This window comes from Lepisosteus platostomus, chromosome 9 (genome assembly GCF_059453375.1).
Source record: "Lepisosteus platostomus isolate fLepPlt1 chromosome 9, fLepPlt1.hap1, whole genome shotgun sequence".
In the NCBI taxonomy this organism is placed as follows: domain Eukaryota; kingdom Metazoa; phylum Chordata; class Actinopteri; order Semionotiformes; family Lepisosteidae; genus Lepisosteus; species Lepisosteus platostomus.
The window spans coordinates 62,950,186-62,965,177 of record NC_142619.1 but is presented as its reverse complement, the minus strand read 5'-3'; the positions used below and the strand labels follow the sequence as shown (position 1 = coordinate 62,965,177).

At 39.3% G+C, this 14,992-nt stretch overlaps 1 long non-coding RNA gene across 1 annotated transcript; it reads left to right on the top strand.

Annotated features, from left to right (window-relative positions):
* Positions 1-7,080: 7,080 nt before the first annotated feature.
* LOC148655460 (uncharacterized) lies at positions 7,081-14,857 on the top strand. Its single transcript, XR_015941408.1, has 3 exons — positions 7,081-9,000; positions 10,157-10,222; positions 14,699-14,857. It is a non-coding gene; the product is annotated as an uncharacterized LOC148655460 (long non-coding RNA).
* Positions 14,858-14,992: the final 135 nt, after the last annotated feature.

The following is a 14,992-nucleotide window of genomic DNA, read 5'->3' as shown; positions in this document are numbered from 1 at the left end:
AGCAGAAAAGCTGTCCAGGATGAGCAAAAGTGCAAGATTACAATGTGACCTCCTCCCAGACTTCTGTTTAGCAACACTGTTTGTACCCATACAGCTGCAGCACTGCGTAACCTGCTGAGGGGTATACACAGCTGTGCCTCATCCTGAATTTCAACACAACCCACACTGCTGCCAGGTTTGCACCCAGCCTTAAAGCTGGGTTCAGCCACATGGTGAAGCTATGGAGCTGGACAGCAACACTGTACAGTGAACAGCAAGACAGAGGTGCTGCAGGACTGTAGCTCAGCCTAATTCAGCAGCAGCCAGAGGTTGAGAAACTGTTACTCTTTACACAATTTGCCATATAGTAAAAAGGTGGATTTTGCCCATGCACCCAACCATTGTTGCTTACTATGCCCTGTCAAAACTGAGATACAATACGAGCAGTCATTTATTTTAAATGAAGACCAGATAAGTTCATTTTTAAGCTTACTTACTGCGATACTAAATCCATTCATACACACAAAAATTGTTTCTTTCTTCCACTGTAGCATCTTTTCATAAAGATAACCAAATAAAAACATGGTTCGGTAATTTATATTCATATACAAATGGAAAAAAAACAACTGGACTGAAATGAAACAGGGCATAATTTTGTTGATATACTTTTGTTTTGTAACACTGTCAAATGACTCTCAAAACATGGCACTGAACATGACACAAAAACCTTTCAGCAGAGACTGATAGTTAATAGAACACCACTCAATCCTTGTTGCATTATAATGTTAATTTAATTTAAATTAAAGCAGGACATGAATAATTAGCTGTCAGGAAAGATCACAATTAAGACAGATAAGCACAAGAATAGGAACATGTGGTTGACATGGCTGATTATATTCCAAGATTACTTCTCAGTAAACAGACCGTTTAACCTTATCTGTAAAAAAGGATAAAACTCATCAAACTGCATCAAATTGTATCATGGAAAGTTACCAAACTTGAACAATTCCTTTCACTAATAGCTGCGCAGGCTCCTTTTGATATACATGCTTGATGGCTTGCCCCATGTCTCTTGCGTCCATGTTTCAAAAATAGATCTAATGCAGAGGGTTAACATAAATTTATCGTATTTGATAAAAGAGAACATAGTGTTACAAATGGGAGAGTTACAGAAATAGAGTATAAGCAGGAATTGACCAATTCCTGCTAAATCAAAATTTATTTTTATTTCTGCCAGAATATACCCAAGACGTTGATATAGTTGGGGGCAGATGGATTCTTTGTTCTCTGTCACAGCTTTGGTGAAAAGAGTAGTAATCCCAGCACACTTGGTTACATAAATGTTAACAATGACAATACAAACACTACACTGCGCACAACACAAACATACAATACACAAGTTACTATATTTGCAGTATGTACAAAGCATTTCAGAGGCCTAATATCTTAAACACTCTGAAACCCCAGACTGCTACCAAGTGTTAGACTCTTTAATAATACCTACAGAGGACAACAATACAAGTTACCATCTAAATAAAACAATCCACTACACCTGCAGTTAAATCTCCCTCTCTGCAAACCCGCATGCCACAAAATAAATAGGAGCCTACCTCTCTATTCTAAAAATGTAACCCTAAGCAGGAAAGGCTGTCTTTAACAGAGGTATTATTGACTTGGAAAAACAAAGTTCCCTAAAAACACAAAATAGCCAGCTCTCTCTAGCTAAGTTCAAATACTTATCAGGTTTTGCTCAGATTATGATGAAGTATTGTCTCTTGCGTGGTGCAAGCTTCAAGTTCTAGCTCCTCCACTTCTCTCACTTTTGTAGTCTCCCCTTCTTTCTCTTCATTTCCTCTTCTTTTCCCTTACCTCCTGTGTCTTTCTGGACTGTTGTTTGACACTAAATCGTTTATCCACAACCTGCACAATGCATTGATTTTTAATGCAATTAGTTGTGTTTACTCTATCAACTAGACTTTTTGTTACTCAATCCTTGTCGCATACATCCAAAGACAACTCAGTTAAGTTAAAATAAACAAGCATTGTCTTCAGATTTGGAATGGAATCATGGGAAAAGGAACGTTGGTCCACCTGTGGATCCACAGTTATTGTAAGCGATCTGCTCCTTGTCACCTGTTACTGTATGTGTGACAGGTTGAAATAGTTTGAGGTACTAAATGTATTTTAATCCATTAAGAGTTAAAAGTTTAAAAATGGTTTAAAAGTTCTGAACACTGGCCAGTAAGGATCACTTCTGTATTAGGAGTTGATCTGCAATCGACTTGTCCAGTCCATGCTGCTAAAGCAGTTTGCAATTGATTAGTTTTGCCTGCCCATAAATTATAGGGGGAACTTGCGTTTTCTTCATTCATTCATTCGTAAAGCCTAAGTGGCTGATTTATTAATCATCTCCCCTTTTCATATGTGCTGAAGTCATTCAAGGGCAGAGGAATCAGCAGAGGACCTCTGAAAACCTGGAAGGACAGGACAGGTTGTGGTGCTGCACAAACCTAGAGATGAAACAGGGAAGAATCAGAATTAGGTAAAGTTCTTTTAGCAAGAGGATACATTATAATTATTCAACAGCATGCCCCTGGGATTGTGCTGAGAATTTGCCTATCATCTCTCTGGCCTGTAGCCAGAACTGCTTCCCAGCTGAGTGGAATTGTCCAAGCAGACGTTCCACAAACTGCTGCTCATGACTTTTAATTACCTTTAGGGCAAAAACTGACATATGAAAGAGTAACAGCGCAGCATGACAGAAGTAATGATTTTCTGTGCTTTTATTTCAGAAACTAAGAATAGGAATAGTTCCTCCCTTCCATCCTTCTATTACAATAACGAGCTCCAGGACCAGGGTGCTTTTGTCTCTAGTCATCCTTTGGACAAGAACAGGCAACACAATAGTTATTCAAGACCCCAATGGGATAAAACCAGGTTGTAATTTAACAACAAAATAGCAGCTTGGGCTTGTGTTGCAGCTGTATTAAACATTTTTAGAATTCAATTGTTCTCTCATGGCATAGAATTAAAATGCAGTATCAGTTTAGTGTGATTCACTCAACAGCAAGTGTCTAAAATAAGAAACGCACACTGATCACTGAAAGAAAGATTAAATAATGTCTGTTATGTTCTCTAAATTTTATGAAAATACTTTAAACATAATTTCACATACTGTACATTTCAAACGTCAACACAAGTGTTTTTGTATGGATTTCTCCATTTTACATTATTATTATTATTATTATTATTATTATTATTATTATTATTACTAATGCTGATACGGCTATTATGCTGCTATTACGTGTGGGGGATTCACAGCATACTACTGCAAATCTGTCTTTTAAAAATAAAAAATCTACAGGTGAAAAAAGGTAGATTGTCTGATGTTCTTGGGAAACACAGACACGTTTTTACTCCAAAGTGTTTTAAACATAATATATAATATATATAATCATATATTTGTGGTGTTGCAGTTACTGTAAATGTGGAGCTCCGAGTTAACATAGCACCTAGTTATACAAGGCCAATTTTGCCATTAAGTTTATCTTAGGTTTTGCTGGGGGAACTGGGAATGTAACATGGTGGTTAGGCTGTTACTTGGCTCTGTTATATTAACTGTATCATTGATATTTTGTAACAGGCCTGGAATGACTCACATAAAACCTACATGCAACAAATTGAAACACTGAAAGTAAATTTAAGTTGCACTTTTAAAGGGAAGTTTGGCATTTCTTGTTTAAAAATGAAGATGTGTCCATACATATCAATACATTTGGAAGCTCATCTGCTTTAGATGACTGATTTTATTCATGACATGATTTGACATGGGACACATAATTACTGTAGTTTTCATAAGCTGTTTTTTTTAATTAAGCAAAAAAAATGCATCTATTCAAGGCCTATAGTTCTTAAACATGAAATAATCTGCAATTTTAAGCTTTTTGCAATCTGCACTATAATTGTATCACACATAAACCTATATTAAAAAAAGTGTTTTTTTCCAGCTAGTCAGTATTAGTGTCGGAGCTGTCGTTGTCCTTCTGTGAGGTTATAATCAGCTGGCCCCGGCACTGCCCATCAATAACCCTGCTTCTTCTAAGAGGTTCACATTCAAGCAGATTCAGCAGAACTGTTGATGGCTTCTAATTTAACAACCCTCCGCTTGTTGCTGCTTCACAATAGGTCATGGAGTCTGGCAAACTATCACATGTTCTTTCAGATTAACTATTGTCTTCTGTCTTATAAAGCAATGGAGTCACTAGTGTAACTAGATCACTGGGTCATAGTGCACTTCAGAGATTTTGGTCTCCAGCACAGCTACTAGACAGCTGCTGGCTGACAAGTAAATCAGTCATTTTCATTTCTTACAACATGCAAAGCTTTGCAAATACAGTCTGCCTTTGTGTTGTGCTCATTTATCCAGGTGTGTAAGAGCATGCTCAAGTTCCACTGCCCAGCCCTCTTGGCTGCATTTCTTCAGCTTTTCAATGATGTAACATAGACAGGCTGATTGTCTCTCCAACAACCCATCTTCTCGAAAAGGACACATGATCGGCACACCATTCTAAGCAGTTTCGTAAGCCCAGGACTTGCAGCGCCATGGACCTTTTTTTGCAGACTGGTTTTCCGTGTTAATCCCACAGACAACACCTGCAAGTAAAATATTTTAAAGAGAAAATGTTTTGGAAAAAAAACGCAAAGAAAAAGGTCACACAAAACACTATTGTCATTTCAAAAATATAAAACATCAAAAACGTCACGGGTCAGTTTGTCTGTTACAGATCTCCCCCACTGCCGGTGCCAAACAGGTCATTTTGATTTGCCACAGATGTGTTCTCATTTTGTCTCAATGTATAAATTCTTACATTCTTAAAAAAAATGAAAAATAAAAAGTTCTGTTCTGAAACATTTCAATAAATAAGAAAATATCAAAGTTTTTTTTTTTACGTCAGTTCATACTACAGTAGGCAGGCAAGACAGGAAAGAAGGAGAACAGCTTCCTTCGTTCTGAAAGGTCCAGCACAGGAAACAGACAACAGAGGCCAGGATGGCAAAACTAACCAGAATATGATATAAAAATGAAGAAATAAATCCCATTTCCTTCTACATAATTAGTTGTCTGTTTATCTCTCTGTCCTGAGCTTGGAGCCCAGAGCTACACTCTCTTCTCACACTTCTGTGTGCCCTTTGACAAATGAAGCCCACAGCTGCCAGAATAAAATCACCAGGGACACTCTGGAGCTGTTTTGCAAGCTGAGGTTAAATAAACAAATCTTGGCTTTTTCTGGAAAGGAAAATGTGGAGCACTAGAAAACCTCTGATTTAACTCGTTACAAAATCCAGCCAACGGCGAGAGAACACATTGTCTCAACGGGGTAATTTTTTCAGATGTATCTATTGAAAGTTCCAAAATGATTAACCTGTTCAACTCCTTTTTTCTTCAGTATCTCACCTTTTTTATATGTGATTTGCATTACACAGGGTTTGGTCATTTGGAGTGAATTTGTTTATTGTTCATCACAGGCATGACAATTTTGAACAGTGCCAGTTCTGACCCAATGGGATGGCGTGGTCACCTGAAGTGCAAACATATAAAACATTTTCAATCACTGTATCATACCCTGCCTACTGTAATATGAAAATATTCATACCCTTGCACGGTTTTCACATCTCATTGCTTTAAAGTTTTCAGTCATGCCATTTTGAAGAGGCTGTCATGTAAAAAGATCATTAGTATGAAAGAAAATGATAAAAGTCATAATTGCATAAGAAATGAAACCCACTGCTGTGGCAAACCTAAATTAATTTATGTGCACTAAATTACCTTAATAAGCTAGACAATTAGTGGAATCATCTCTGTCTTAGTTCAGTAATAATAGTTCTCAAGCTTTCAGAATTAAAAAAAGATCAAATTAGGGATAAAGTTGTATTAAGGCATAAATCTAGAGCATAAAAGCATAAAAACATTTCAAAGAGATCCTGAATTTTACAATGGCAAAGACAATGATTAAGAAGCGGGAGGCACCCAGACACTGCCCAGATCAGGTTTTCTTTCCAAACTGAGCAGCTGGGAATCTGGATAGGGATTCAGTGACTGAGCTGGGAGGAACTCTCCAAGAGTCAACACAATCCAAAAAGTGGGTTTGTATGGAACTGCAGCTCAAATATTGCAGGGGACTTAAAACAAGAAAGTGCAGTTGATACTGCAGATACCTGTGTGTGGCAAGAGGTCACGTGGTCAGTTGGAATAAACTTGTAACTTTCTGGTCAAACTGCAAAGCATTACATCTGACACAAATCCAGCATACTGCACCACTCCGTCAACACCACCCCTACCGCCAAGCAAAGTGGTGGCAGAATTGGGTTGTAGTTCTGCTTCTCTTCAGCAGGGACTGGGAAGCTGATTCAGAATGAGGAGAACACTGATGAGCAAAATACTGATAGAAAAAACCTGCTGCAGACATGGGATACAAAGCAGGACAATGACCCAAAGTACAAGGCCAAAACCATACCGGAGGAGCTTAAGAATAAGATAAGTGATCCAACAAGCAACCAAAATGACTCTGAACAAAGCTGCCAGTATGAATGGGGAAACACCCCTAAACTTAACCCATCCAGACAGTCCAGTGAGCAAAGGTAGTAAAGACTTAAAACACTGGGTCTCAGTCCTTTTCAAGGCACTGTAAATGCAAGGGCTTATTATTTCTTTATATAGAAGACTGCAGAAACAGACTGTTTAATATCCAATTGTTGCTAACAATTTAAAGTATCTTCTATTCATTAAACTTTTAAGCTGGACTATGTCTGTCTGCAGTGCATTGTAATCACTGGATAATGGCAAAGCATCTTGTATACATAGTCATTAAAGTTAAATAGCTTTGAACAGTTTAAAGTTTTTTTTTACTCTTACGTTCTGTAATGGAACTAACTGGTGCTAAAAATGATCTACTACATGGCTGGACTTTTTAATATCGATGTATCAAAATGCAATATTGTTAAAGATGTTTGATGCTATGGAATTTTCCATTTCCTTAGACATATTTTTCAAAAGGCATTCAATAGAAATTTCAGTTTTCAAAGAAAAGTCCGGAACAAGTTTTCCGGCTGTTTTGAAGTCACTACCCTGGCTTCTCTTGGGAAATACCTGGATGACATCCCGGGATCAATTAACTACCAGACAAGCTCAAATTCCCTTTTCTTGTTTGTGACTGCTCTTATGACCTGCGCCCAGTTTTCACATCTGCACACATACAGTACATGTAGCTATAACACAACTCCAAACTCCTCGTGAAGGATTCAATCTACCAGAAGAAGACATACAGGGAGGGAGCAATTAGTGCTTTTAGTGTGTGTTGGGGGTAGAGGATGAATGAGTGTCAGTCACAGTGCTCTTGGTTCGACCAGTGTTCTCAATCGTCTGATGTGACATGTGTGACTAGATTAGTAGGAGCAGAGGTAGCCCTATTAATGCACTCTTTCCCCATCTGTACAAAAATGACATTTTCAGTTCCACTCACATGCAGCCCAAGATTTCCAGGCCAGTGTCCACATTGCTGGCCTCCAGCAGCACAGTGAAGAGAAGGCGTCGTTGTGGCAGGCAGGGACAGCCCAGGACCAGCCGCGCTGCTGCAGTCAGATCCTTTGCTCCAGGACTGGGAATGAAAACACAGCGGAGCCAGACGGTCCTTGTGCTGAGTGTCAAGCGTGACAGAGTGCGAGTAGCAGCAGAGGAAATGGCGACGAGACTGGAACGCCAAGACATTATTCAATTCAATTCATTTCAGTTTATTATTTATATAGCGCCTTTCACAACAAGTTTGCCCCAACCCCAATTAGGAGTGCTACATTACATGAGCCTCATTTCAGACACAAATGTTGTGTTGTTTACCGTGTATTTTTATGGTATACAAAACCAAGGACAAAGTAGAAAGATGTAATGAAAGCACACTATTTTTTCCTGTGGAGTAATTAGACTGTGGCTGCAATTGGGTCTTTGACAGAATATGATTCCTTGACGTTTCAACCATCTTTCATGATCTCCAGAGTTACAGCATTAATACAAATTTAAAGATAAACTTAATAGCTTTACATTCCACATAGATCTGATTGCCGGTACTTTTCACGTAGGGGCACTTAAAGAGAGAACACAAACTGTTTCTGCCTTTTATTCCAGAAACCTGTGAAATAATTATACATTTTATCAGAAAATTAGGGTGCTTAGCTGAGCCAAGCAGGCAATGATTCCTTAAAATCCAGCTCTCTGTACTTAAAATTTGAATCACACTACATACAGTAACAGCGAGCGGGATTTCCTTCTCCTGTCAGTTCCCAGCTCCCACCTGTCTGCAGGTATAGAGGATGCTGGCAGGGCTCACTTGCTGCGGTTCCCACTATATTCAATTTTATTGTCCTAACCTTACCATTCCGCTCGTCTCCTGTTGTATTAATACCTAATGCAAAACAAAAATCTTTAGTGCCCTGGATAAGAGAAAAAGATACACAGTCAAGTATGGCACAATACTTGGTGTATGAGAAGCCATAATGAGGATTATGGTCTCTCTGAAGGAAACACGGAAACTGTAAACAGTAGAAACTGTTGGTCTGTCTGATGTGGCAATGTTCAAGAGGGTGCTTTTGAGATTTGCGTAATTACAGCAGCTGGAAGATCATACAGTATGTCAACAGCAGCAGTTAGACACACAGCAGGGTACAGAAATGCCGTTTGTTCTCCTGAGTTGGATTTGCTTGTGTTTTACCACCACACCAAGATGTCAGGAAAGACAGGGCAAGGGTGCCCCCTGCTGGCCTGTCTTGGGTCAAGAAATATGAGGAAACTCCTATTTCCTTTAAACAGAAGGATTTCCCACTCTCTCCCTTGGCACCTTTTTCTACAGTTTCATTGATAGTAAAGTACTTGTTTTTCTCTCAGGAGACCCTCATGAGAAGATCTGGCTCTGACTGTCCCGAGGACGCTAGATTCACCAGGAGCACCCTGTCAGCGTTGCTCCACCATGGAGGGTAACAACCCAAACATGTAACACACCTGGGTCCTCTGGCTACAGATAAGCATAGAATAAAAGTAGTGTTTTAATGGATCCATTTTCTTAACAAGTGCCTGTATCTTTGGGTCTGTGTCTCTGATTTTAACCCCTAGGAATTACATTTTAGTATTACATATTCGAATGTGTATATTCCTAATGTAAAGTAAGACATAAAGCGAAACATTCTTAAACTTATGCTCCTCCGTGAAATGTTTTGCTGTATCAATACATAGTGAAGCAGAAAACACCTCCCATTTTCTATGCAATTTCCTCAGCTGTTAGGGATGTTGCATCACTAACCACAACGCTCAGATTGATGTGTACAGAGATTGCAAAACAGAGTTAGGGGTCTGGTCTTGATTTCCAGCACAGAACAAAACAACAATATCAAACTTCCTTCTCCATCCCCAATGGTTATGCTGCTAACGCTGATTGTGGGATTTTTCTGTGTTTCACAGACAGGATGTCTTTTAGCTTCCCAGCAGTCAGCATGGAGACATACTGTATTTTGGATTTTTAAAAAATATTAATCCAGAGAGGATTTACCTCTGTGTCAACGTAATATTTTTATAATGCCTAAAAACCAAAAGCACTTTATCGCGGAGCAAATCCATCCTCTCATTTTAAAATAATTTTCAAAAAAAAAACTAAAAAGTCGGATTTTGTGCTCCTTGAGGGGGATTATGGAGATGTTGTCTGTCTGTTATTTTTCGTTGGTTTCATTAACAAACAGTGAAAAAGACACATTTTTTTATTTCATTTTCTCTGAGATTCCCTGTGCTTATTTTGAATCCATTTCTCTTACATCAACAAGCAGCAAATTAATTTTTTAACTAAAATTCAAAAGTGGACAACCAACTGGCATATTACAGTATGTTTAAATTACTGTAGTCAAGTGCAGATATTTGCATGCAGACAGTAAAGCAAAAGTAGTAATAATTATAAAAATAATAATAATTGGCATAGAACAGGCTATATATGAAAAGGTTCAGGTGGGTACTACTGAAGCTGAGGCCAGATCTGTAACTTGAATTAACAAGCTGCAACACACAGACTGTGGATTTGTAACTGTTAAGACAAAAATACAAACAATATACAAATTAAATTAACAATTTTTTTTTTTTCCCCAACAGCCACATATAAATGCAAAGAAATAGAAGCTGACATGGTTCTTTGGTTTGGAATGACAAACCTAACAGGTAAGTAAATAACAAAGCTGAATTCATCAGTGGTCATGTGATGAGAATGTGCAACAGTTCTTTGTCACACCTATTTATCTTCATGATGAATCAATGCCTTTTAAATTGATAGCCCTGAGTGTTTCAGTGGTGTCAGAAAAGTAAACTTTAGACCACAGCTACAGTACCTGTTCTGAGTTGTACAAAATAGGCCTACAACTCCTGCTGTGATGTACCCCTATTAGATTTACTGCACTGACCACAAAATGGTACTGTATATGTGCAAAGGACTGCAGAAACAAAATGTGTAATAATCACATTTTGTAGCAACAGGGGAATTTAGTTAAGACTTTGAAAAATTAAATAACAGCAAAACAACTAAAATGTACAATGGCTGTGCCAGTCTTTTTTTTAAGAATCCAATGCCAGTCAACACGCCAAATACCCACACAAAAAGAGTGCATAATTGTTTAAACACAAAAATTTAGCATCTGTTGATAAAGTAGTAGTTTCCTGAGGTCAGGCTTCTAAGTATGCCCTTGACTCCACAGGCCCAGCCACATCTACACACATGAAAATACACAGGGTTGTGGGGATTTGTTTAAAAATCAATAAAAAATACAATGACTTTTCAATACCTTTTTGCAACACAAAACTTTTGCCAACACTTTTTTATATCTCTGCCTGTGATGTGCAGTAGCTATTTCGCTAGGTTTACCCTTGTTTGTATTTCAGAGACACCTAGCACTGGAGTAAGAACTACTCTATTTTTAAGCCAGTTTGCAACATTCTGTAAATCTGATACAGCCCAGTACCCTCTAGTGGCTAATCTTTGTCATGGTCACACATTTTCATCCCCAGGCTTATTTTATAATAATAATAATAATAATAATTGCTTACACTTATATAGCGCTTTTCTGGACACTCCACTCAAAGCGCTTTACAGGTAATGGGTACTCCCCTCCACCACCACCAATGTGCAGCATCCACCTGGATGATGCGACGGCAGCCATAGTGCGCCAGAACGCTCACCACACATCAGCTATCAGTGGGGAGTAGCCAATTCATAGAGGGGGATTATTAGGAGGCCATGATTAGTAAGGGCCAATTGGAAATTTGGCCAGGACACCGGGGTACACCCCTACTCTTTTCGAGAAGCGCCCTGGGATTTTTAATGACCACAGAGAGTCAGGACCTCGGTTTTACGTCTCATCCGAAGGACGGCGCCTGTTTACAGTATAGTGTCCCCATCACTATACTGGGGCATTAGGACCCACATGGACCACAGGGTGAGCGCCCCCTGCTGGCCCCACTAACACCTCTTCCAGCAGCAACCTTAGTCTTTCCCAGGAGGTCTCCCATCCAGGTACTGACCAGGCTCACACCTGCTTAGCTTCAGTGGGTTGCCAGTTGTGAGTTGCAGGGTGATATGGCTGCTGGCTATTTTGACCTTTCACTGTTGCCTTAACTCTCTCTCCTCCTCTACCTCCTCCACTGCTTAGAGCCTTTGTATAATCTGTGCTCCCTCCCTTTCCTACTCACACCATAGTTCCTTTCTAGCAGAATGCTGTTGTCTTTTTTAAAAAAAAACATCAGTCCTGACCATGCCTCACTCAGTTTCTATTCTAAGCCCTTGTTCATTCTGCACAGGGCTGCAGAGCTCTGTCTAAGCTGGCCCTCTTGTGTCAGGAGACTACCGTCTCCAACTCTTCCACAGCTCTGACACAGCCTTAGGATTCACTCCGCCTGTTGTCTAAAACAACCCTGCAGACAGGCTAGTTAATGAGAGGGCCCGCTGGGGGAGGGATGCCGACCGTGACACACCTAGGAGAATGACTAATTGGATTCCTTCGTAATATATAATATATAATATAAATGGAATCATTTCAGATAAAAAGTGGCACATGTACAGTGCCTTGCGAAAGTATTCGGCCCCCTTGAACTTTTCAACCTTTTGCCACATTTCAGGCTTCAAACATAAAGATATAATTTTTTTATTTTATGTGAAGAATCACCAACAAGTGGGACACAATTGTGAAGTGGAACGAAATCTATTGGATTTTTGAAACTTTTTTAACTAATAAAAAAATGAAAAGTGGGGCGTGCAAAATTATTCGGCCCCCTTGCGTTAATACTTTGTAGAGCCACCTTTTGCTGCGATTACAGCTGCAAGTCGCTTGGGGTATGTCTCTATCAGTTTTGCACATCGAGAGACTGAAATTCTTGCCCATTCTTCCTTGCAAAACAGCTCGAGCTCAGTGAGGTTGGATGGAGAGCGTTTGTGAACAGCAGTTTTCAGCTCTTTCCACAGATTCTCGATTGGATTCAGGTCTGGACTTTGACTTGGCCATTCAAACACCTGGATACGTTTATTTGTGAACCATTCCTTTGTAGATTTTGCTGTATGTTTGGGATCATTGTCTTGTTGGAAGATAAATCTCCGTCCCAGTTTCAGGTCTTTTGCAGACTCCAACAGGTTTTCATCCAGAATGGTCCTGTATTTGGCTGCATCCATCTTCCCCTCAATTTTAACCATCTTCCCTGTCCCTGCTGAAGAAAAGCAGGCCCAAACCATGATGCTGCCACCACCATGTTTGACAGTGGGGATGGTGTGTTGAGGGTGATGAGCTGTGTTGCTTTTACGCCAAACATATCGTTTTGCATTGTGGTCAAAAAGTTCGATTTTGGTTTCATCTGACCAGAGCACCTTCTTCCACATGTTTGGGGTGTCTCCCAGGTGGCTTGTGGCAAACTTTAGACGAGACTTTTTATGGATATCTTTGAGAAATGGCTTTCTTCTTGCCACTCTTCCATAAAGGCCAGATTTGTGCAGTGTAAGACTGATTGTTGTCCTATGGACAGACTCTCCCACTTCAGCTGTAGTTCTCTGCAGTTCATCCAGAGTGATCATGGGCCTCTTGGCTGCATCTCTGATCAGTCTTCTCCTTGTCTGAGCTGAAAGTTTAGAGGGACGGCCAGGTCTTGGTAGATTTGCAGTGGTCTGATACTCCTTCCATTTCAAGATGATCGCTTGCACAGTGCTCCTTGGGATGTTTGAAGCTTGGGAAATCTTTTTGTATCCAAATCCGGCTTTAAACTTCTCCACAACAGTATTACGGACCTGCCTGGTGTGTTCCTTGGTCTTCATGATGCTCTCTGCGCTTTCAACAGAACCTTGAGACTATCACAGAGCAGGTGCATTTATACAGAGACTTGATTACACACAGGTGGATTCTATTTATCACCATCAGTCATTTAGGACAACATTGGATCATTCAGAGATCCTCGCTGAACTTCTGGAGTGAGTTTGCTGCACTGAAAGTAAAGGGGCCGAATAATTTTGCACGCCCCACTTTTCATTTTTTTATTAGTTAAAAAAGTTTCAAAAATCCAATAGATTTCGTTCCACTTCACAATTGTGTCCCACTTGTTGGTGATTCTTCACATAAAATAAAAAATTTATATCTTTATGTTTGAAGCCTGAAATGTGGCAAAAGGTTGAAAAGTTCAAGGGGGCCGAATACTTTCGCAAGGCACTGTATACTGTATAAATGCATTTATTATTATAATTGTGAGTAGTGTAGTCTACTGATTCCACTTGGGGCAATGCAGGTTTTGTGCTTTGCTTCTTTTCTTGTACTGTGTTGAAATATTTTATTAACTTTACATTTTATTTAATAGTGCTCTGTTTTATGTATTTGTGAACTCCTGTTTTGATAGCTGGAGCCCATCCATCTGACAAAAATGCAGTGTCACATAATATCAAATACAAGTTGCTCATTTAAATATTAACTTAAATTAGTAGAGAAAAAGAAGGACAGGAAAGATACATTTGGTGTAGGCTTCTGTCCCTCTCGAAGTTTCAAAAATCCAATAGATTTCGTTCCACTTCACAATTGTGTCCCACTTGTTGGTGATTCTTCACATAAAATAAAAAATTTATATCTTTATGTTTGAAGCCTGAAATGTGGCAAAAGGTTGAAAAGTTCGAGGGGGCCGAATACTTTCGCAAGGCACTGTATACTGTATAAATGCATTTATTATTATAATTGTGAGTAGTGTAGTCTACTGATTCCACTTGGGGCAATGCAGGTTTTGTGCTTTGCTTCTTTTCTTGTACTGTGTTGAAATATTTTATTAACTTTACATTTTATTTAATAGTGCTCTGTTTTATGTATTTGTGAACTCCTGTTTTGATAGCTGGAGCCCATCCATCTGACAAAAATGCAGTGTCACATAATATCAAATACAAGTTGCTCATTTAAATATTAACTTAAATTAGTAGAGAAAAAGAAGGACAGGAAAGATACATTTGGTGTAGGCTTCTGTCCCTCTCGAAAACAAGCACATACAAACAGCTGGAAATGAGAAGAGACCAGCTGGCTATTCCTGCTCAGTAAAAGCATTGCTGTGTTATGTCTATAGGAATGCAAAGATTAGTGCTCATTGTATTTTTCCCTAAGGTTTTTCCTATTCCTTTATTCTTCCCTTGTAAAGGTATTTCACCAGTAAAGATGTAAGAGACATGATTAGAGCTCTCCACTACTGATAACATTTGACAGAGGGCCGAGAGCTCCTACCCAGCTGGGGACTTCGCTGTTGCACAAAGTAACTTTACCCAGTCTGCTCCAGCAGGCTCCGCTGTGAAGGTATTAAATTTGAATTTGAACACAAAGACAGGTCATTGTGATCTCTGTATGTCACTTCAGATAAAAATGCCAGACAACTAATCGTCGTATTGATCCAAGGATCTCATCCAGCCGCTTATTGAAGGAACGTCTTGCGTCACGG